Raw genomic sequence first — 23,410 nt, 5'->3', positions numbered from 1 at the left:
CCGTTAGTTAAAGCCCCACAACTGGTACCATAAACGGGTCTGCCGGACACTCTGTCTTATTACTTCAGAAAGGCACGGTGCTATTTATGGAGAGAACATGGGTGACAGACCAGTGTAGTGCTTTGCCTCTTGGCCTTTGGAATGCAATCTACAGCATTCACTCCAGAAAACCTCACACAGATTTGTGTTTGCAAAAAGGGTCCAAAGACTTAATTATTTTTTGGGAGCTCTACTATTTGTACTTTGCTAACCAGGTCATCTTTCAGACAGAAAAAATTCTGTGTATGACCCAGCCAAGGCTGCTGTTCAATGGGATTGACAGCAGGCCAGAAACTCAAAGCCCTGCCCGCAGGCCTGAGCATGTCCAGAAAGTGAGCTGATGGAAAGCAGTTCTCTGTGTGCACCCTGCCTGTGTCTCTCACCCGCAGCCTTTGTTCAAGCTGGAAGAGTTACCAAAGCAATGCCCACCTGACCTGTGTTGACAGGTGGTTGCTGACCTAAATGAGAAAAAGGCAACCTGTCTGACAGAAATAGGCAAAACAGAATGCAGCAGGCATCACCTTGGCCTGGATGTTTCTGACTTGAAATATTTTGAAATGTGTATTTCCATCACTGTCAGTGGCAGCCGTCACATCTGTCCTGGGAGGTGTATGTAGAGGTGCCCTTAAGTAAAAACTTTGGAATTTCAACATTTGGTCTTTCTGCTTTCACTACAATTGTTTTACAGTTATGTTTGCATGACTAAGATTCTTGTTAAAAAGCCCCCAAAGCACTTGAGAGTAAACCGTAAGGGGGCCAAGTGTCGGTCCCTCTCATTCTACAGCAGTGTGTTCTTGGGGGTCTCTTGAGTGTCCATAAGGGGACATAGATAGAGATGCTCACTCAGGGAGTCCGTCAGAGCCGTGAGCCATGCTGATCCATCCTGAAAGCAGAGAGGCACTCGGAGTCCAATGAGGTGGTGCATCATTCATTCCAGAAATATTTACTTATCTTCATATCATGCCAAGAAGTGTGCTAGGTAGAGAAGGACTCACAGGCAGACTGTCTTTAGCGCTCCAGTTCAATCAACGCTAATCAAGGAGTGTCTGTGTTCCAGAAAGTGCTCCAGTTCCAAAATAGGTGTCAGTCAGCATTCTCTAGTCAATCCAGACCTGATGTATTTGTTGTTCAATATCATCAAAACTACAGTTATGGAGTTCCTGTTGTGGCAGATCAGGTTAAAGACCTGACGTTTTCTCTGTGAGGATGCAGATTTGATCCCTGGCTTCCTCAGTGGGTCAAGGATCTGGCATTGCCATGGCTGTGGCACAGGCCAGCAGCTGCAGCTCTGATTTGATCCTTAGCCTGGGAACGTTCACATACTGCAGGTGCAGCTGAAAAAAAAAAAAAAGACCAAAAACCCCAAAACTCAGTTAGAGTGACAATGGTTGTAATGACGGGTGAGTCTTCTTGTACAATCAACACTGATTTTATCCTTTCTTACATGTAGAAATTCCCAATGTCATCTCCTTAAAAACAAAACAAAAAAACTTCAGTTTATTTGAAAGACCACACATGCAGCTATTTGTTTGTGGAAGTTGTTGTAATAGATCGAATGGAAGAATGAATTTGAAGGGCTTCATATGTGTATGTCCTCAGGAAATGATAGCTGCCGTTATCATCCCTGTCACATCATCATCACCGTCATCATCATTGCAGTTTTTTGCTTGGCTTTGACCAGGAATCAGGTCAATAGCAGCTGAGAGCTCTGGAATTAAAACTTCCTCTTTGTACCTTGACATATATTTTTTGAGAAGTAAAGTGAAGTTTGGTTTGCCTCCATTTTTAAACTAAAGACCTTCACATGAGCAGTGATGAACATCTCATTTTAGTATCTTTGTCAAGGAACCTCAGCAGTCTACTCCAAGAGCCTGTGCTACATGCCATGGGTCTTCTTTCCATCAAACCTTGGAAGAGGAGAGAAGGGAAGTTTTAGACATTTCACATATATTAGAAGCTAAATTGTCTTCCCTGTAAAAGTCATATGCTAAAATCCTAACTTCTGCTACCTCAGAATGTGACTGTATTTGGAGATAGAGTCTGTGAAAAAGGTAATTAAGTTAAAATGAAGTTGTTAGGTGGACCCTAATCCAAACTGACTGGACTCCTTTTACGGAGAAGAGGTTAGGACTCAGATATATATATATAAACATGCACATACACACAAGCGAAGGTCATGGGAAAACTCAGGGAGAAGACAGTCATCTACTAGTCAAGGATAGAGGCCTCGGAAGATACCAACCCTGCTGACACCTTGATCTAAGACTTCTAGCTTCCAGCATTGTAAGAAAATATTTTTTTGTTGTTTAAGCCACCCAGTCTGTGGTATTTGTTATGGCAGCCCCGGCAAAGCGATACAACATCTGTCAACTCATGGACGCCTCTGCAAAAACTAATGTGTTACAATGACCAATTTGCAGAAAAGAAAACTCATGATTTGATGGAGTTCCCGTTGTGGCTCAGTGGTTAACAAATCTGACTAGGAACCATGAGGTTGCAGGTTCGATCCCTGGCCTTGCTCAGTGGGTTGAGGATCCGGTGTTGCCGTGAGCTGTGGTGTAGGTTGCAGATGCAGCTCGGATCCCGTGTTGCTGTGTCTGTGGTGTGGGCTGGCGGCTATAGCTCTGATTCGACCCCTAGCCTGGGAACCTCCATATGCCGCAGGTGTGGCCCTAAAAGGGCAAAAGACAAAAAACAAAAACAAAAAAACAAAACAAAACTCATTATTTGAGAGATAAGTAAGTTGTCCATGGACTTGCAGGTGGGCAAGTAGCTTGGCCAGGTTTTGAACCTAGTTCTGCTGGAGGATATCTGACATATGGTCGTATTTCTAATAAATATTAACACTTATTATTTACTCCTACTATGGCTTCAAGAAGGTAATATCCAATTCAGGTCAGCACACCACTGGGAGTTGAATTTTATGTAGATCAACAGAGGCTTTTCACATATCGCAGGAGAGAAACACTTGCTGATGGGAAAAGGTGGAGCCCAAGTCCCATAAATATTATTCAAGCTCAGCATAAAGTAAAACTTAGCTTTTTATAAGCCATGGATTGTTATAGAATCCTCCAAGAAATGAAGTTTTAGATGTCAAAAGTACATTGATTTAGAGACAGAATAATGTATTTTTGTGTAAATATGTTCTGTAAGGTGTTAGGGTACATTAACACCCACTCTAAAACCAAAAATTCTTTTCCAAATAAGATCTTGAAAGCCTTTGCCCTGGTCAGTCAAACATAGCCAAAGATTAACATAGCCATTTATAACATGGCCAAAGATTAAAGTTTATGTTCACAATTATTTTAAACCAAGAAATTACTCTCTGGATTTTCAATCATATTTTTATTCCTTTTGTACATCTCATCAAAGCATTTCGATTAGAACAAGTCATTGAGGACAGAAGCCAAAATAAATAGTTGAGTTTAAATTACTACAGTGAAGGGACCACAGTTTCGTTTAGGCCCAAGTTATGGGGACTTTTCATGATTCTGTGAGGTTCTAGTATTTATGGAATTGGCTTGCATGTTGGGTTTTTTCCCCCTCTGATTTATTTCTGATTTCTAAAGTCATCCATGAATTTCTTAGGCTATCTTGTCAAGCTTTTTCTGATGCCTTTTCAAAAGTTCCATCCAGTTGATGATTTGCTTTTCCTTGGATCTCATTAGCTCCTGTCACTTGGCCATATCGCCCACATTGGCTACATGAGAACCAGGAGTGCCTGCCAGCTCCACTGTTTCCAACTCTGCTTCCAGAATGGACCAGGAGAGGCTGCAATCAAATGGAAATAAAGCTAAGGTACAAAGCCACCCACAAATGCCATCTTTGCTCATGTCCTTCTGGACTGGTCAGGGGACATCATGGAGTGGTTAAGCACATGGATTTTGGGGATGGACAGAGTCAGTTCAAATCCCAACTGCCAACTTCCAGTCATATGAATGGGCATGTTGCTTAATCAACCTGGGCCTCCATTTCTACATTTAAATGGAGATGACAACTACCTTGCAGGTTCATTGAAAAGATTAATGAAATAACATAGACGAAGCATCTGAGAAAGTGCTTGACAGAAGGCAGGTGCTTAGCAAATGAAGACTGTGAACAGAAGTTTGATGACTTCCCCCTAATATACTTCCAGTGCTTCTGTGTGGTTAAGATTTTATTTTCAACACAACAAAGCTGCCTGTATGTCTCCAGAGGAGAAATACCACACGGCCCAATGTGCAGTTGGGACTTAACCTCACATAAGACCCATGAGTCCCTACGGAGGGCATTCTCCATGTGTTTCAAACTTGGTGCATCATCCACCAAGCATGTTCCCTCCGGAAAAGCAGGAGACCGCCCAAGGTTTGGATAAGTTCAGGGAAGCATCTGAACTTTTTGGGAGCTGTCCCATCAAAACTGGAGTTGTCTGGGTTTTGACCACTGGGGCCAATATTCTTTTCTGTCTGCGCTTTTTAAAAAGATCAGAACATTTATTCCCAGTTCTCTATGTCATTAGAAGCTCTTAAGCATGAAGAGTAATTTCAACCAGAATTCTGTGGGTAAAATAGATGAGTAATGTGAGAAAATGAATGAGGAGATTGGCATTCATTGGGGGAAATTAGTGACTCCCCGAGAAAAATAAAAGTTATCTTCATCAGCTGGCCCAAGGCGGCAGGATTTTTATGATATGTGATTGTTCTCAGCATTCTGTCATGAATCTTTCAGACATGGCACAGATTAGAACCAGAAAGATCTGGGTTTGAATTCTATTTCCAACATTTATCAGATGGGTTGACTTCTTACAAGCTCCCCAACCCTCACTTTCCTCATTGGTAAAATGGAAATATTACTAAGTACTCTGTAGGTTTGTTCATTCATCCATTCATTCATCCATCCAACTCTATTTGTAAAGCACTTGGTCTGGCACAAAGCAAGCACTCCATAAATAAAAGCTCCCCCAAAGCTTCTGTGGAATCCTCACGATTCTGTGTTCCTGCATTTCAGGGAAATTTTCATATTTGAACCATGACTTTTTTCATTTCGCTCAGGTACAATTCTCACCTTTATTTTTTTTTTAAAAAAATGTGCTTGACCCTTTAGAGCCCTCAGAGAAAATGTTTGAATAGAAGAATGTGAGTCCTTCTAAAATCAAACCGATATTATGGAACCTCGCTAGAATGTTAGGCTTATTCTATTGTGTTTCTCAATTCACTTGAATTAATAGGCAAGAAAAATGCAACTGCACAGCAACAAAATGCTATCAAGCGGCTCTACACCATTAAGTGCGTTGATGTTCAGCCAGGATAGAAGCAGGCTCAGTGACCAGGTGCCCAGGACCTAGGATGCTCCGCAAGGGGCTCCAGTACCTTCTACACACACTGCAATTTCCTCCAGTTCCCTGAAGGTGAGCAGAGCATATGCAACCATTTTGCCTTCATAGAATTTGTGACTTTGCAGAGCTTTTAATACTTCCCCTCAAATAGGATCCTTTGCCTCACAAACTCTTTTTCTGAGTTATGTCTTTTTGTTTCTCCCCTATTTTGGTTTTTGGTCCTTTTTGCCTTCAGTGTCCTGAGTACTCTCCTGATTTATCCATGACTGAATCTTGCACTGTTCTGAAGAAAACTATGACTTGAGTAAATACCACACATTGCTTTCATTAATATGTCACATTAAATTTAAAATCTCAAATCCAAATCAAAAGTTGGATCTCTTAACATTGTTCATACTTTAGGAAAGTCTGAGGGCTGGGAATTATTTTTCTCATGGGCCACACACACACACACACACAGCAGCAGCAAATTCTAATGCTTCCCAACAGTTTTTTTTTTTTTTTCTCCCCTAGGGCCGCACCCACGGCATATGGAGGTTCCCAGGCTAGGAGTCGAATCGGAGCTGTAGCTGCCAGCCTACACCACAGCCACAGCAACACAGGATCTGAGCCACATCTGCAACCTACACCACACCTCATGGCAATGCTAGATCCCTGACCCACTGAGTAAGGCCAGAGATCAAACCTTCATCTTCGCAGATACTAGTCAGTTTCATTTCCACTGCCCCGCAGCAGGAACTCCATGCTTCTTTTTAAAGTAAGAAGGAAAGGGCAGTATTTTACCAAGAAGGCAGTTTTTTGATTGTCTATATCAACCTGATCTCTTCTTTTCTGGGCACTACCAGTTTCTGGAAGCTGTCTCTTTTCAAACTGGAGTTGCAGGTACAATAGCCCACACGGGAGAAGACGGGGGGAAGAAAATCACACTATATGATTATAACTGTGACCAAACTATGTCATTTTCTATGAACATGTGTCATTAATAGAATGGTAAGAGGCTAGTCACATCCAAATACAACATTTATTTTTCAGCCTTGACAGGCATCAACAGTTGCCACTAACACTATCTGACTCAGTTTCTCATTTCAATAAAATTCCATTTTTATGGAGGGGATTTAGAATTAAAGTCATTTGATTCTTTCACAGATATTGGTCATCAAATCTAAGGAAATACTGCATGAATTAGGAAGAAATTCAAGGATGCTTTAATTTCAACTCAGAAGCCCTCTCTGCTCAGAGAAAAAGAAAAACCTTTGCTTATTGCAGAATGGTAGAAGAAGACTGTGTAGGAACAAGTTTTAAGGGGGAAATTTGAGTGAGTTTCTTAGCATCCTATTAGGTTCACACTGGAGGAAAAGATGCCACTAATCTGGCGCTCTTGCTAATGAGAAGCTTGACTTCTGGTGTGTGGAATTGTGTGTGCCTAAGGAGGCGTTAAGCCCCTATAGGTCACTGAGTTTTACTCCATGGTAGAGTTGGGCCGATTTGAAACAGGTGGATGGCCATGGTTACTTGCTTTATGTGAAAACAGTGTTTTGGTAAATGTGATATTAATATATCATATTTCTCTAAGAGCAGGCTCTGTCTCGCAGATTTCACCTAATTCTCACAGCATCCCTGGAAAGCAGAACACAAATGGGAAACTGATGTGTTCATATGTGTCTGGCAAAGTTTGTGATTTCCTAACAGGAAAATGTGAATTTTTCTGAAAACAACAACAAAACCCACCTATACTGCAAAGATAGGGAAATGTTAAGAAGGCTTTGACAGATGTTAGAAAGGGGTAAGGTAATAAACAGTGATGGAAAATTCAAATGTGAAGAAAAAAGTTTGGGGAAAGCTAACAGAGAGCCTTATTGTGAGCATGGCAGAAATCTTGGGTGCTTTGAGAGAGAGACTGGGTAGACAATTCTATGACAATTCTGATACAGTTGGGCAGTATTGCACAGAAAAGTTGCAGTGCCTTGAGATTTGGTTGAAGAGTCGTCCTCTGTCCTGCTGTTTTCTTTTTATCATTATTATTTTTTAATTTATTTTTTCTTTTTTGGCCACCCCTCGGCATGTGGAGTTCCGGGGCCAGGGATAAGACCTGAGCTGCAGTTGTGACCTACACAGCAGCTACAGAAATGCCGGATTGTTTAACCCACTATGCCAGGGATCGAACCTGCATCCTAGTGCTGCAGAGACGCTGATCCTGCATGCCACAGTGGGAATTCCTGTCCTGTTTTTAAATGAAACATCGTACTATTATTAATAACAACTCCTGTGTAGTGAGTGCTTATAGAAGGGCAGCTAAACTGATTGCATGTAGTCCCTTCAGCAACCCCATAGCCATCACGCTCTTGTTTTTCTCATCTAGCAACGCAGACCTGGGCACTGAATGACATTCTGAAGTCACAGCGTTGGTAAAAGCCAGGGCCAGCAGCAGGCCAAGCCTCTGCTCCTATCCACTGCCTCACTCTGCATCTTCTCAGGGCGGGTGGGTGTAGCTGTAGGAAAACAGGGCCCACGTTTATGGGGACTGAATAACGAGGAAAACTGAGATCCAAAGTTGAGATTCTCAACTTTTGACTCAGACAGAGGCACTGGTGGGAGCAGAGAGGAATGAGACAAGAGGAAAAAATTCATGTGCAGTTATGGTATTATGTAAGTCGTGTCCTTCCTTTAACAGGAGTTGTAACGGGCCACGTTGTCAATGGAGGCCCAGCACCTCCCTTCCCAGACAGTGTCTTGTGATGTCACCCACGTGGGTGACATGGTCTTGATGTCTTGATGGTCTCTGTCAGCCTGGGGGGCTCTTCTCCCACTAGCAATAGAGGTTTTTTTGTTTGTTTGTTTTCCCAGACTTGCCCTATTTCTCACAGAGTTCTGTGTTCTCCCTCCATTGACTCTTTTTTTTTTTTTTTGTCTTTTTGCTATTTCTTTGGGCCGCTCCTGCAGCATATGGAGGTTCCCAGGCTACAGGTCGAATCGGAGCTGTAGCCACTGGCCTACACCACAGCCGCAGCAACAGGGGATCTGAGCCGCGTCTGCAACCTACACCACAGCTCACGGCAATGCTGGATCGTTAACCCACTGAGCAAGGGCAGGAACCGAACCCGCAACCTCATGGTTCCTAGTCGGATTTGTTAACCACTGCGCCAAGACGTGGAACTCCATCCATTGACTCTTGAACTGAGTTTTTACTGGCTTCCTCTGCCCCGGGGACTTGGCCCAGGCTGCTGAAGGGGTTGGTTAGGAGGCAACTTCAGGGCGCCCCCTAGAGCAGCATCCACAAGCAGCCCTCCCAGCCAGGTCCCAATTCAGGTTTCTCCTTTGGGAATGAGCTCCTCTCCAGAGGGCGGGTCTGCGAGGAGCTTGCACAGGTCTAGGTCTGGCCAGCAGGCATTGACTCAGATGTGCCCTCATTTTCCTTTCTGTGCACACTTTTTGATTTATACCATTATGAAAATAGAACCGCCAGCTGCCTATCCATGCAGGCCTTCATTTCAGGTCTGAATCCTGCTGCTGACACTTGCTAGCTGTGAAATCTGGGGCAAGTCTCTTAAAAACAAACAACTTTTTTTTTTCTTTTTTTCCTTTCTAGGGCCACACCTGAGGCATATGGAAGTTCCCAGGCTAGGGGTCTAATCGGAGCTACAGCTGCCAACCTATACCACAGCATAGCAATGCAGGATCTAAGCCTCATCTGCAACCTACACCACAGCTCACAGCAACACTGGATCCTTAACCCACTGAACAAGGCCAAGTATCAAACTTGCAACCTCATGGTTCCTAGTCTGATTCATTTCCACTACACCACAATGGGAACTGCCCCAAAACAAACAACTTTCTAAGTCTTGGTTTCCTTATCTGTTATACAGGGACACCAACTACTAACTGAAAACAACTTAAGTGGAAACTTCAGGTTATTTTTTTCTAGCACTGGTGGGACAAAGAGGTAAATAAAATGGAGTCAAGCTCAGTTTATGGGTTTCTTTTATAAGCCAGTGTTTCAAACTCACCTGCCCCATCTGTTAGGACGTAGTCTGATCTCATACGCCCCTAGGGTGATATCTCTAGTTCTATAAAATCCTTATAGTTGCAGAGTGTTTAAAGTTAATGCTAATGCTTTCACAGGGGACTTTTGTAACCTCCACATAATCCCATGAAGTTGATAGGTTAGCTTTTTATCCCCCATTTTACAGGAAAGGAAACTGAGACTCGGAGCTTTATAATTTTTTTGTTTTTAAGTAACTGGCCCTGAATCTCACAGCTCTAAACAGAGCCAGTCCTCAAACCCACGTCTTCTGGCTCCAATCTTCAGTGTTTGTCCCACGGCCCGCAGCACTGAGGTCAATGATGACCCAAATGATGACCTAAATTTTGACTGAGGCTAAACATGATTCCAGATCATCAAAGAGAGATTCTATTTGATCAATTCCATTGCACCAGCAAAGTGGCTTGCAATCTGTAGAAAGATCCTTTTTCAAAAATAGCAAATGAAACAATACTGGTTACAGAACATTCCATTTTCTAAATGTTCCCATTGGACGTCTATGCCCCAACCATCAACATGAAGTGGGGAATGGGGGTGGGGGTCATACATAGATTTGCCATTTGGAGGAAAGAATAGAAGAGCCATCACAGAAACTTAAAACAGTGCATAGCAGGAAATGAGGGAAAACCTCATAATCCTGTCTCTGTCTCCAGGGAGCAAACTAGAAAACAGATGCCTATGGCTTTAAGAGCAATAGTCATACTGGGAGAGTGTTACAGGTGCTAAGGAAGAGAATGTTTTTCATGCCTTGGTTCTGGGGATTCCCAAATGCCTGGGTCTGCTTCCAAGAGCACAGCCTTCAACGTGTGTGTTATCCGATATGTGTTTATTATTGGGTATGAACAATGTGGGGAGGAAAGTACCGATCCCATCTGGGGGAACTTGCTCCCCATCATGGCTCCATCACTTCATCTCTGTGGAGAGATAGTCACCCAAGGATTCAGGGTCATTGCAAAGAGCCTGTCTCTACCCTCCTTCTTCCTCAATCTCCCCTTCCTCTCTGGCACTTCCATTTCTTCCTATTTTTCTGTTCTCTCTGCTCTGAGAAAAGTACTGGGCCAGGGAGCACTGGGTGAGACTCAAGCTTTTTCTAAATTAGGCCTCATCACTGTAACTTTCTTCTCCATTGGGGGCAAGAAATGGGTCATGAGATGGGCAGAGTCCAACCTCTCCTCCTAGTCCAGCTGATGCTAGTGGTATGAAGTGAGACCAAACAGTGAACAAGCTGATTCAGTTCCTCTAAGGAGTTCTTCCCCTTGGATTTCTTGATCTTGCCAAAGTTACCTACTTTCAGGTATCAGTTGTATAACTGAGAACCAGGTGCCCTGGAGTTTCCCTTACCTCTTCTTTCTCAGTGTGGCTCAGACCTATGGGCTGGTTTTCCTTAGCCATGCTTCTTACTGTGTTCTCTTAAAGATCAGCAATCATGTCTTAAGTGCCAAGTTCAATTTCCTCTGTCCCTTTTCCATCTTCCTTGATTTCTTGTGGTAGATGACCCAGTTAGGAGGGTGCCATCCTGATTCTTCTCCTTCTCCATATAATACTTTCATCTCCCTGGTGCTTCCTCTTCTTTCTTCCTTCCTTTGACATGTGGGTGTTACCCTAAATTACTCTTGGTCCTCTCAACTTCTCTCTGCCACATCATCCTTTGGTAAATTCACTAGCCATTGCTTTAAATTTCACTGCTATATGAATGATCCTTGAAGTTGTATCTCAAGCCCCACAAGGCTCTTCATGGTAATAATATCATAGGCATTTGAAAATGTTAGAATTGGAAAAAACATTAGAGGTGGATTCTAGATTCCCAGTTTTATAGATGAATTAGCTGAATGCTATAGACATGTCTGAGGTTATATAATTTAATTGTGGTGGAGACCCATGGCCAAACAGGGCTCCTTAAGCTGCACCTTTTTCCGGATCCCATGCCCACAATTTTTCACATTGTTTCCTTCTTGAAATGCAGACTCTTTCTTTCCCCACCTTTATCTATGAAAACCCTACCTTTAATTCAGCGCACAGGAAATATTGCTGTTTCTCTCTTATTTCCTTGAAAGAAAAAACCCAGTTAATCAAAATGGTGCACAATGGCCAGAAAAGTGGGACTCTAATTGATCAGCATCCTCAGGGATCTCAGCGGGACCTGCCCATAGGTTTAAAGAAATAAAGGCAATGGCACCCCCCACACACACACCTTTATTCTTTCCACTACCTACATCTCCATCACCAATAGTTAGTAAAATATTGGATTAAATATTTATGTGACCACATGTCAAAAAGTTAAGTGTTATGTGGGAGGGAATCAATGAAAACTTTTAACCATTAAAAAAAAAAAAAACTTCTGAAAGAAGTCCAAAATATCTGTTGGTAATTTAAAAGGCATAGCAAAGATTTTGACCCTATTAAACTTCCTTATACAATGACTTATTTTAGGCATTAGGAAATTTTTGGTTCAAAGGACAACTATTTTTATCAATATGAGTCATATACTCTTTCTTACCATTTATTTTATCTGCCTCCCACTTTCTCCCTTACATACTCATACAGTTAGAATATTACATGATTTCTCAATTCTCTTTTATTCTGGTCAAATTCTGGTTAGAATTTAATGTTAAATGTAAGCATGCCATAAATACTTTTCCATTTTTTTTTATTTTTCCTGTCATTAAACTATGTTGAAGAATGAAAAATAGGAAACAAGGCATTTATGCTGATGGATAGTTTCACATGGGTATTAATAAGTACTCCATAAATGAATTTCTCCTTTTAATATATTATTAATCATCAGTGTTACTAGACAAAGATGCTAGTGGCACACTATTTTTAGGTCTCTTAAAACTAAATCTTTGGTTAGTCTACTCAGTTGCTTTGTTAGTTGTCCAAGAAAATCTGTATTTAGTGGGAATTTGAATATTTGCTTTTAACTTTTTACACGGTGGCTTATAAAAGTATCCTGACATTAGTAAAATTACCCAGTCCCCACACTCAAGCCCCAGGGTACCATGTCTGGCCAAGAAGATGTACTGGGAGAGGGCAAAGAGAATGAGGCCACTCTCTGAGCTTGATGCTTAAGACAGATCAGTTATACATCACCCCACTGAGTCTTTCTTTTATTGCATATGAAAGAATGTTCTGTATTTAATCTCTAAATAGAAGCCCCTTTCTACACTCTAGTTTGCAGACTATCAGCTTTTCCAAGTTAATTCCCTTAGTGTCTGACTCCTATTTTAAATGAGTTAACATTTGGTCACTGGTCTATCACTAAGATGTAGAAAGTGGCAACACTTATTCCTATTATTAACCCTGAGGGTTCTATGAATCCCTCTGAGGTCCTAAAAATGGATGTTGTCTGAGGCCTCATGTCACTAAAAATTGACCAATCTGTCTTCCTTTCACCTTGTACTTCTTCCTCATTGCACTTGTCATGATTTGAAGGACAACTATCTTTGAAGTTTGGAAAATATGTGCACAGCTAGGAAATCATAGCTTGGACCTAGTTCCTTAGAAACTTTCTCCTTTGCTGAACTCTAAGTTCTGTTAAATGCTGGAACGCTTTGGCCTTGTTCTCTCATCAAATCCTATTCCCGAGGAATAGCACTAGCACAGAGTAGACACTCAGCATTAATCCACGATGCCTTGTTTCTTGATTCAGGCCATCTCTTCTGAAGTCTCTGATAGAGAAATATAGCTGTCCTCATGGAGTTGATGCCACTTGCCTTATTCTCCTCTAGGTCATGAAAGGCCCTTCACTATAGGATGGTGATTTGGTTAAGATTGAGTTTCCCTCCCACCTGGGACGTAATGGGAGAAACTGGAGGACCTGCTCTTTTGTGTGCTCAAAAAGCACATCATTTGCACATGAGGGACAGTCTAGCTGCTTAGGTAGAACAGAACCCTTTGGAATGAGGAAGTTCTGTAGACATCTCATCTCACAGGGTTTGGTAAACATCTGCAAACACTAATAACTAGTAGTGTCTTCAAATGCATTGTATAGTCTGGGGTTATTTTCACCTTTTTTTATTTTTATTTTTTTTAAGTAATGGAGAGTCTCTAGGACCATTTTAATTGACTTTAAAATTTTTTCCTCTGTACCTAACTACAGACAAAATGGAGCCAATAGTTCCTTTATGAAATTTTTGTGCCAAATGCCATTGGGTCTTTTTGATTGTCTGGTGCACACCCATTGTTAATTATGTTGATTGTTATCCATAGTGGAGTGACAAGTAAGACTCTGGCTCTGAGGCTTGGGAAAACCTCATTTTCAGGACAGACAGGAAACCACAGCCTGGGCTTTGATTGACCTTAAGCTTTATTCTCATCTTCCTGGGCCCCTTCCTCACCTTCGACTGCCCCACAATCAAACACACTCAATGTCCACTTTGGCTTAAGTGATAGGAGGAGATATTCAGTACAAGTGAGAAGCTATTTTGCAATCTGAAATCATAGAGTCTGGAAATGGGAAATGATCTAGAGTTCTATTATTTCATCCAATTCTTTTATTTTACACAGAACGAAAATGGAGACCAAAGTGGCTAAGTGAGCAGGCAAAACTAGAACCAGTGTCCTGAGGGGCGAGTTAGAATTCTCCAGAAAAAGCCTACATAAGAGGCCACTCCTGCTCTGGATTTTGCTGTACACTTTTAAACCCATGTGGAGCAGAATCCACACTGAGAAATAGTTAATGGTTCTTTTGTATACTTTCATCTGTTTCCCAATAGCTAAGGCATATTTTAAAAGTAGAAGTATAAAGACAGGAAGAGGGAGTCCCTGTCATGGTGCAGTGGAAACAAATCTGACTAGGAACCAAGAGGTTGTGGGTTTGATCCCTGGCCTCGCTCAGTGGGTTAGGGGTCTGGCGTTGCTATGGTTGTGGTATAGGCTAGCAGCTGTTTCTCTGATTGGACCCCTAGGCCGGGAAACTCCATATGCTGCAGATGCAGCCCTAAAAAGCAAAAATAAATAAATAAATAAATAGATGATTGGTACTTAATTTAGATGTTGGAGGCAGCATTCTAGCAAACAGAATTCTTCTTGATTTTATTCAGCTAAGTGAAGACCAAATTACCATTATGGGTGATTTTTATGAAGAGCTGAATGACTTAATTAGTTTGGCTTTTATGGTAGCCTGAAGAGATCCATCCCCACTGACTCCTGTGTTTTGACAAAGCTCAAACACTGTCATAGATCAAAGGGAAGATAACATGAAATCTGGACATGTCAAGGGTGCTACACTGAGAGCCTCCTGTAAATGGGTAATTGAGGAGCTGTTTCCAAGCTGGACTCCTGACCCCAGAGGCTATAACATCAAGGACAGAGATAACCACAATCTGAGGTGTCTGGGCCCTGGCTGCTGGGAGAAACGGATCCTCATCCACATCGCCCTGCGCATGTGTTCATCCTGGCAACCATTCAGAATATCAGCTCACTGCCATGCCTCTTGTAAACGTGTCCTTCAGAAAGGAGCCTTCCTTCATGCATAAGGCTTTATTGCTTTCAAAGTCTCAGGCTTCCTTCGAAATCATCCTTATCCTTATTTATTATTGACAAGAATATCAACCACACCAAAGCTACCAGTGCCTAAATTGTTCATCTTGTTAAAGTTAATTTAAGCCAATATTGGTTACAAATAATATTTCATGTAATGTGGTTTGTAGTTGTATTCAAAGCAGGTGACCTTGGTTAAAATACCAGCTGTGTACCCTTGAAATGACACAATTTTTCAGTGTCATTGTAAACTAGAATAATAACACCTATTCTGTGAGGGTTTTGTTTCTTAATATTCCACAGAAATGTGTTCATTGCAGGAAACAATTTTTTGTAGAGCCACATTACATTATGTTTTAAGAAAAAGAAGCAAAAGTAGGTGCTATGGCAATTAAACTTACAGCAATATCAAAATTTAAGCTAGAATGAGTCATTTGAGAAACTTACCCTTACCTATATTTAAAATGTGTAGGTTCTAATCAGAAGAAAATAATTTTTTCTTTTGAAAAAAATCTCAGACTCCAAGGAGTTTTAAAAGTCTGAAACTTTTCCCATAATGCCCTTGAAGTAATCAAAAGAAACAATATGTTTATTTTTCAGATGACTAGATAGATAATGCAAAATTTTCAAATGGTCCCAACCTTGTGAATTCTAAATTCTTGGGATTATTTCTTACTTTTGATCCTCTCATTAAAATTCACTAATTTTAGTAAATTATTACCAGGATTGTAATCATTATCAGGATTTTTCCAGGGGGAACTGACACCCTGTAAATATCTCACAGTTATGGCTTAGGTGCTACATGAATGGATTATGGAAAAACCTGTAGAGGAATTGGTTTTTCTTGAATTTTTTACAGTGGGAATGGCTATGAAGAAAGAATTTTAGCAAGTGCTAAGAGAGAGAATGCATATCCAGACCTTTTCTGTACAAAAGGATTTGCTTTGAAATCTCAAGAAATGGTAAAAAAAAAAAAGGACATTCAGATCTGTTTCAAAGGCAATAGTTTGCATCTATTAACCCCAAGCTCCCAATCCACCCCACTCCCTCCCCATCCCCCTTGGAAACCACAAGATCTGTTGTTATTTAAAGATTTTGTAGGAAAAACGTAAATGTCTCATTTCTGTAGCATTAAGTTTTGCCCTCCCAAAAGATCAGATTTGTTACAGAGAGTCATGCAGCAATTTATGAATCTTTGAACACATCTGTTTAATTGAGAAAATATTAGACTATTTAAGGATGTACAGTGGTGCTATCTATTAAGTCAATGGATTTTACAAAGTAGGCAGAGGACCCTTTCTGGTTTCAACCTTCAGAGGTCAAGGTCTCCATTGCACTTCTGACATAGAACCTAATGTACAGTGAACAGTTTTCAAAGCTTTCTTCAATGTGGCTTCCTGGTCTACCAAGCAGCCTCTGCTATCTGGTTCATAGGTTGTTTAGATAAGTAGCCCACACCAGCTCTGAGGGGCATGAATGCAGGTCTACTTGGAATCTGATGAATAGTTTGCTCTCTCTTGTGGGAGAAGGGAGAATATTGGTCAACTTGTCAAAAAATTTCTTCCCAGATTTGAAGAACAAGAACAAGAAGAAATTTTCCCCATGAACAGAATATATGTCAAGTACAGAATATACCAGAACATCTCAGTCCTCTAACTTTCTGGCTAGATTTCAATTTCCCACCCTTAAAAAATACAGAATAGAATGGAGAAAAAGGGGAAGGCTGACTTTAAAACTCTCAATAATGTAAAGAAATCTCAAAATCACACTGTAGTTTCTTTTTTAAATTAGCCAGCATATGACACTGTGTAAAGAGACCTTGTGTACAATTATTGGCTCTCCTTATCTCTAGTGAGAATTCTATTTTGCAATACGAGAAACTCAAGTATTGAGAGACAAACACATTCAAGGTCACGTAGTATTGGATGCATGATGCAAGACACTAGAATAGCATTCCAATAATTGTGACATTTCTAGTTATCTCCATGCAATATATAACTGGCCTCTTTAGGCCTTAGCAGCCTGATACATAAAATGGAGATGTTATATAGGGTTTCCAGATAAACTACAGGATATCCACTTATATTTGAATTTCAGATAAACAATAAATAATTTTAATATAACTATGTCCATGCAATATTTATGATATACTGATGCTAAAAAATTATTCATTGTACAGCTTAAGAAGATGTGGTACATACACACAATGGAATACTACTCAGCCATAAAAAATGAAACAATACCATTCATAGTGATATGGAAACAACTAGATATTCTCTTGCTAAGTGAAGTTAGTCAGAAAGAGAAAGACAAATAGCATACGATATCACTTATATGTGGAATCTAAATATGGCCCAGGAGTTCCCATCATGGCTCAGTGGTTAACTAACTCAACTAACGTCCATGAGGATGTGAGTTTGATCCTTGGCCTCGATCAGTGGGTTAAAGATCTGGCATTGCTGTGAGGGGTGGTGTAAGTTGTAAATGTGGCTTGGCTCCTGCATTGCTGTGGCTGTAGCATGGGCCAGCGGCTGTAGCTCCTGTTTGACCCCTAGCCTGGGAACCTGGGTGCAGCCCTAAAAAGACAAAAAATAAAAACAAAATAAAATAAAATATGGTACAAATGAACCTATCTACAAAACAGAAACATATTTACAGACATAGGGAACAGACTTGTGGTTGCCCAGGGGAAGAGGGGAGGGAGTGGGATGAACTGGGAGTTTGGGGTTAGTAGATGCAAACCATTACATTCAGAATGGATAAGCAATGAGGTCCTACTATATAGCACGGGGAACTATATTCAGTCTCTCGTGAAAGAACATGATGGAAGATAATATGAGAAAAAGAAGGTATATATGTATGACTGGGTCATTTTGCTGTACAGCAGAAATTGGCACAACATTGTAAATCAACTATAACTTAATTTAAAAAACATGTGCATACCAAAAAACACATGAAAAGATGTTCAACATCACCCATATTAGAGAAATGCAAATCAAAACCACTCTGACGTACCACCTTACACCAGCCAGAATGGCCATCATCAAAAAGTTGACAAACAATAAGTGCTGGAGAGGGTGTGGAGAAAAAGGAACACTAGTAGACTGTTGGTGGGATTGTAAATTAGTGCAACCACTGTGGAAAATAGTATGGAGAGTCCTCAGAAAATTGAAAATAGAACTACCATTTGACCCAACAGTCCCACTCTTGGGCATCTATCCAGAGAAAACCAGGACTCGAAAATATATATGTACTCCCATGTTCATTGCAGCACTAAATACAATAGCCAAGACATGGAAACAACCTAAATGTCCATCAACAGAGGAGTGGATCAAGAAGATGTGGTACATATACATAATGGAATATTACTCAGCCATTAAAAGGAACAAAATACCAGCATTTTTAGCAACATGGATGGACCTAGAAATTATCATGCTAAGTGAAGTCAGCCATACCATGAAACACCAACATCAAATGCTATCACTTACATGTGGAATCTGAAAAAAGGACACAATGAACTTCTTTGCAGAACAGATACTGACGCACAGACTTTGAAAAAACTTATGGTCTCCAGAGGAGACAGTTTGGGGGGTGGGGGGATGTGCTTGGGTTGTGGGATTGAAATCCTGTGAATTTGGATTGTGATGATCATTGTACAACTACAGATGTGATAAATTCATTGAGTAATAAAAAATATAAAACATGTGCATAAAAATCATTCATCATTTATTCAAAATTCAAATTTAACTGGATGGCCTGCATTTTTATTTTCTAAATTACCACATTAGATGTAAATAATTATATTCCTTTGGTTCGGTTTTCTTCAGTTATTGAAGAATCTCTGATCTCTCTTAAAAATGTCATAGAACATTCCATAGAGAAAGAAGTCTTTTGAACAAACAGTAAAATAAAAAGATAAATAATGCAAACTTAAAGATGGACAAAGGATTTGAATGGACATTTCACCAAAGAATCTGTACAAATGGCCACAATCCCATGAAAAGATGTTCAACATTATAAGCCATTAGGGAAATGCAAACCAAAATAACGGTTAGTACTTCATACCACTAGGACGCTTAAAATAAATGACAGATAATAACAAATGTTCATAAGGATGTGGAAAAATTAGAGCTCTATTCTTTGCTGGTATAGGCACCTAGGAAAACTTCTCCTTCAAAATGTTGAACATATAATTGCCATTTTGCAATTTCACTCATAGATATATATCTAGAGAATTGAAAATGTTTGCACAGAAACTTGTAGATGAATATCCATAACAGCATTATTTGTAATAACCCCAAAGTTAAAGCATCTAAAATGTTCATCAACTGAGGAATAAAGAAAAGTGGTATATCCATTCAGTGGAATATTATTTGGCAATAAAATGTGAAGTATTGATATGCACTACAATGTAGATGAGCCTTAAAAACATCATGTTAAGTGAAAGAAGAATGTGACTGAAGACCAAACTTTGTGTAATTCCATTCATATAAAAGAAGATATACTAGTGGTTTCCAGGGGATGGGGATAGGGAGAAATGAGAAATGACTACATGGTATTTTTTGTGGAGTGATGGAAATGTTCTCAAGATAGATACTGATAGTTCCATAACTCTGTGATTATACTAAAAACCACCAAATTATATATTTTTAAAGAGTTAATTGTATGGTATGGGACATATGTCATAAAGCTACCTATGTTATAAAACGTATTTGGCTATATTTCTTGTGCAAAGAGCAACACAAAATGGATAAACCAGAAACTAATGAAATTGTAAAGCACAAGCAGTAAGAGGGAATGATGTAAAAGGGATAGGAAAGAGAATGGGACTTCTCTGAGCATAACTTTTATTTTTTATTTTATTTTATTTATTTGCCTTTTTGTCTTTTCTAGGGCCACACCCGTGGCATATGGAGGTTCCCAGGCTAGGGGTCTAATTGGAGCTGTAGCTGCCAGCCTATGCTGGAGCCACAGCAACTCGGGATCCGAGCCACGTCTGTGACCTACACCACAGCTGACGGCAATGCCAGATCCTTAACCCACTGAGCAAGGCCAGGGATCGAACCTGCAACCTCATGGTTCCTAGTCGGATTCGTTAACCACTGAGCCATGACGGGAACTCCCTGAGCATAACTTTTAAATAATGTCTTTACTTTGAGCACACTAATGTTTTATACATTCAAAAGTAAAACTAAATAATAAGGATAGGGAAATAGGAAATTCAAATACAAAGAGAAGCAAGTGAACCTAATTATGTCAATTTGATAATAAAAATATTCAGAAGAAAATAAGAATTAGTCCAAATAACTTCTCTGATGATAAATATAGAACAAGAATAACTGCAAAAAATCCATGCCTAGGAGAACCAATATCTTCACTGTGGGAGAAGGGATGTATAAGGTTGAACTATACGAAATAGCTGATATTCAAGAGTTCTTAACCCCCCAAAAGGAAATGTTATATTAGTGAATCTAATACAGATGTGAACTGAGGGAAAGAGAGGAAGAACCCCATGCTATGGGTTTGAATTAGTGTGACTTAACAATCTTTATAAGTTTTATTGAATTATAGTTAATTGACAAGGCTGTGATAATTTCTGCTGTATAACAAAGTGACCCAGCCATGCATATACACATATCCATTCTCTCTTATTCTTTTCTCACATAGATTATCACAGAACACTGGGTAGAGTTATCTGTGATATACAGCAAGTCCCCTTTGGCTAATTGTCCCATATGCCTCAGTGTGCATATGCCAATCATAAATACCCAGTCCATCCCTCCAACCTACCCCCACCTTATGACATAATAATTTTTTTAAATCATATTTTCTAACTCTGTCCACTGTATGGACCTAGAATCAATGGCACTCCAGTAGAAATAAGGACACATAAGTTTTGGTTTCTAAATACCATTTCCTTCTACCAAAAAAAAAAAAAAGTCCTCAGGGAAATCACCACTTCTAGATCTGGTGGAGGAATGTTCCCATGCTCACATGCAGCATCTTGCAGTGCAGAAAGGAAGGCAGTCCTCACAGACTGGTTGGGATATGCCAAAAGGACATAGGAGCCAATGTGGAGGGGCTCATCTCAGGCAAATGTGGGACAAATTGAGCATCTAAAAAGAATGATGACAGAATTGATCATTACACATTGAATTAAAATAATAAAATAAAAGGATGATTCTGTGGGGGCAGGAAAAATAAGCTCTTCTTTATGGAAGAATACCAGTTAATAAATGTAGAAGGAATGGCAATTAGGAAATCATCATTTTGCAACCACCACTGTAATAATAAACTTAGATCAGGATCATCAGCGTATGCCAGAGCCAGTGGGTGAAAATTTGTTGAGTGCGCTGAAAAGAGTTAACACAACAAGCTTGAGATTATTATCCTTAGAAAGACCTGCTTGGCCCTTGACTGACATCTGGGAACTTGGACTTGAGGAAGGTTCCCATCATTCCCAGAATGGATAAGGGTGGCTCACTGTGCCTACACTGTTTGTATAGCAAGTGTTAACACCTGCTTTCCTTCTGGGAGTCTTGAATTTTGGTATATGCTATGCAGAGGGTGTCCACACGACCAGACTTCAACAGGAACCTTGTGTGCTGAGTCTCTAAGGAGTACCACCTGGTAACAATAGCATTTTGCACACTGTCACAACTTGCTGCTGGGAGAAGACCCTTGGAAGCTTGTGCCAGTTTCCTTAGGAATTTACCCATGCATCTTTTCCCATCACTGATTTACTTGGTATATTTTTGCAGGATCTGGTGAGTCCTCCTAGAAAATGATCAACACTGGAGGTGTGGTTTTATGGACCCTGATACATTGGGGAATAAGATATTCATACAATCTCAAATCATCCGCCAACAGATTATTTCATAATTGCAAAGGCAACATGATGTCTTAACATTGGAGAAGTCTGGCAAACATCATCTTAATCAGGTAATCAAAATCACCAATAATGTGACAGACTTACAGCATGTGCTTCGTGGTATGATGCAATACTCTTGCCAAACATGTTTAATCTGAATCTAATCATGAGGAAATAATCAGACAAATCCAAAATGAGGGACGTTCTCAAAACACCTGTTCTGTATTCTTCAAAAAATGTTGAAGTTGTGAAAGACAGAGAAAGGCTAAGGAATTTATTCCAGATTAAACAAGACTAAAGAAAGGGACAAGAAAACAATGTGCAGCTATAAAGGACATTACTGGGATAACTTGAATGTGGGGAAATTTGAATGTAGAATGTTTACTAAATAAAAATATTGTAACAATGTTAAATTTATTTTTTGTGTGATAATTATATTATGGTTATATACAGAAAGGACTTTTTAAGAGGTGTAGTATCTAGGAGTGATGTATCATGATGTTTGTAACTTCCTATATATATATATGAGAGAGAAAGAGAAGAGAGAAAAAGCAACTATGCCAGAATGACAACAATTGATGAGTTTAGGTAAAGAATAGATTACATTAATTGTATTATTTTTGCAACTTTTCTGTAGGTTTGAACATAATTATTTTATTTTGTTTTATTTTATTTCATTTCATTTCATTTCATTTCATTTCATTTCATTTTATTTTATTTTATTTTATTTTATTTTATTTTATTTTATTTTATTTTACAAGCAGGATCTCATTGTTAATCCATTCCAAGAGCAATAGTTTGCATCCATTAACCCCAAGCTCCCAATCCACCCCATTCCCTCCCCCTCCCCCCCAGGCAACTATAAGTCTATTCTCCAAATCCATGATTTTCTTTTCTGTGGAAAGGTTCATTTGTGCTGTATATTAGATACCAGATATAAGTGATATCATATGGTATTTGTCTTTCTCTTTCTGACTTACTTCACTCAGTATGAGAGTCTCTAGTTCCATCCATGTTGCTGCAAATGACATTATTTCATTCTTTTTTTTATGGCTGAGTCGTATTCCATTGTGTATATATACCACATCTTCCTAATCTATTCATCTGTTGACAGGCATTTGGGTTGTTTCCATGTCTTGGCTATTGTGAATAGTGCTACAATGAACATGCGGGTTCATGTGTCTTTTTTAAGGAAAGTTTGGTCTGGATATATGCCCAAGAGTGAATAGACATTTTTCCAAGGAAGATGTACAGATGGCCAACAAGCACATGAAAAAATGCTCAACATCCCTGATTATTAGAGAAATGCAAATCAAAACTACCATTAACCTTTTTTTTTTAATAAAACATTATGAGGTGGAAGTAGAGGGGACAAACAAAACTCCCTGAAGAGAAGCCTTCTTTATTCCTGTGGTCTGAATAGTGGTCCAGACATGTATCATACGAGTTTCCCTGACACTTCTTATAAAATAAAAAAGGTGATAAACTTTTGAAAAAAATTTAGTAGTATCATTTTTCTTACCACACCCCCACCACCTATCTGGAATTTAAATTCTACATATGTCAGGCTGTTTGATGTTATTTCACAGCTCACATATGCTCTGTTTAAATTTTATTTAAAATTTAAATTTTTATTTTTTTATTTTTTTGGCCCCACCTACAGCAT

The sequence above is a fragment of the Phacochoerus africanus genome, chromosome 8 (genome assembly GCF_016906955.1).
Source record: "Phacochoerus africanus isolate WHEZ1 chromosome 8, ROS_Pafr_v1, whole genome shotgun sequence".
NCBI lineage: Eukaryota > Metazoa > Chordata > Mammalia > Artiodactyla > Suidae > Phacochoerus > Phacochoerus africanus.
Note: the sequence above shows the minus strand (reverse complement) of the source record.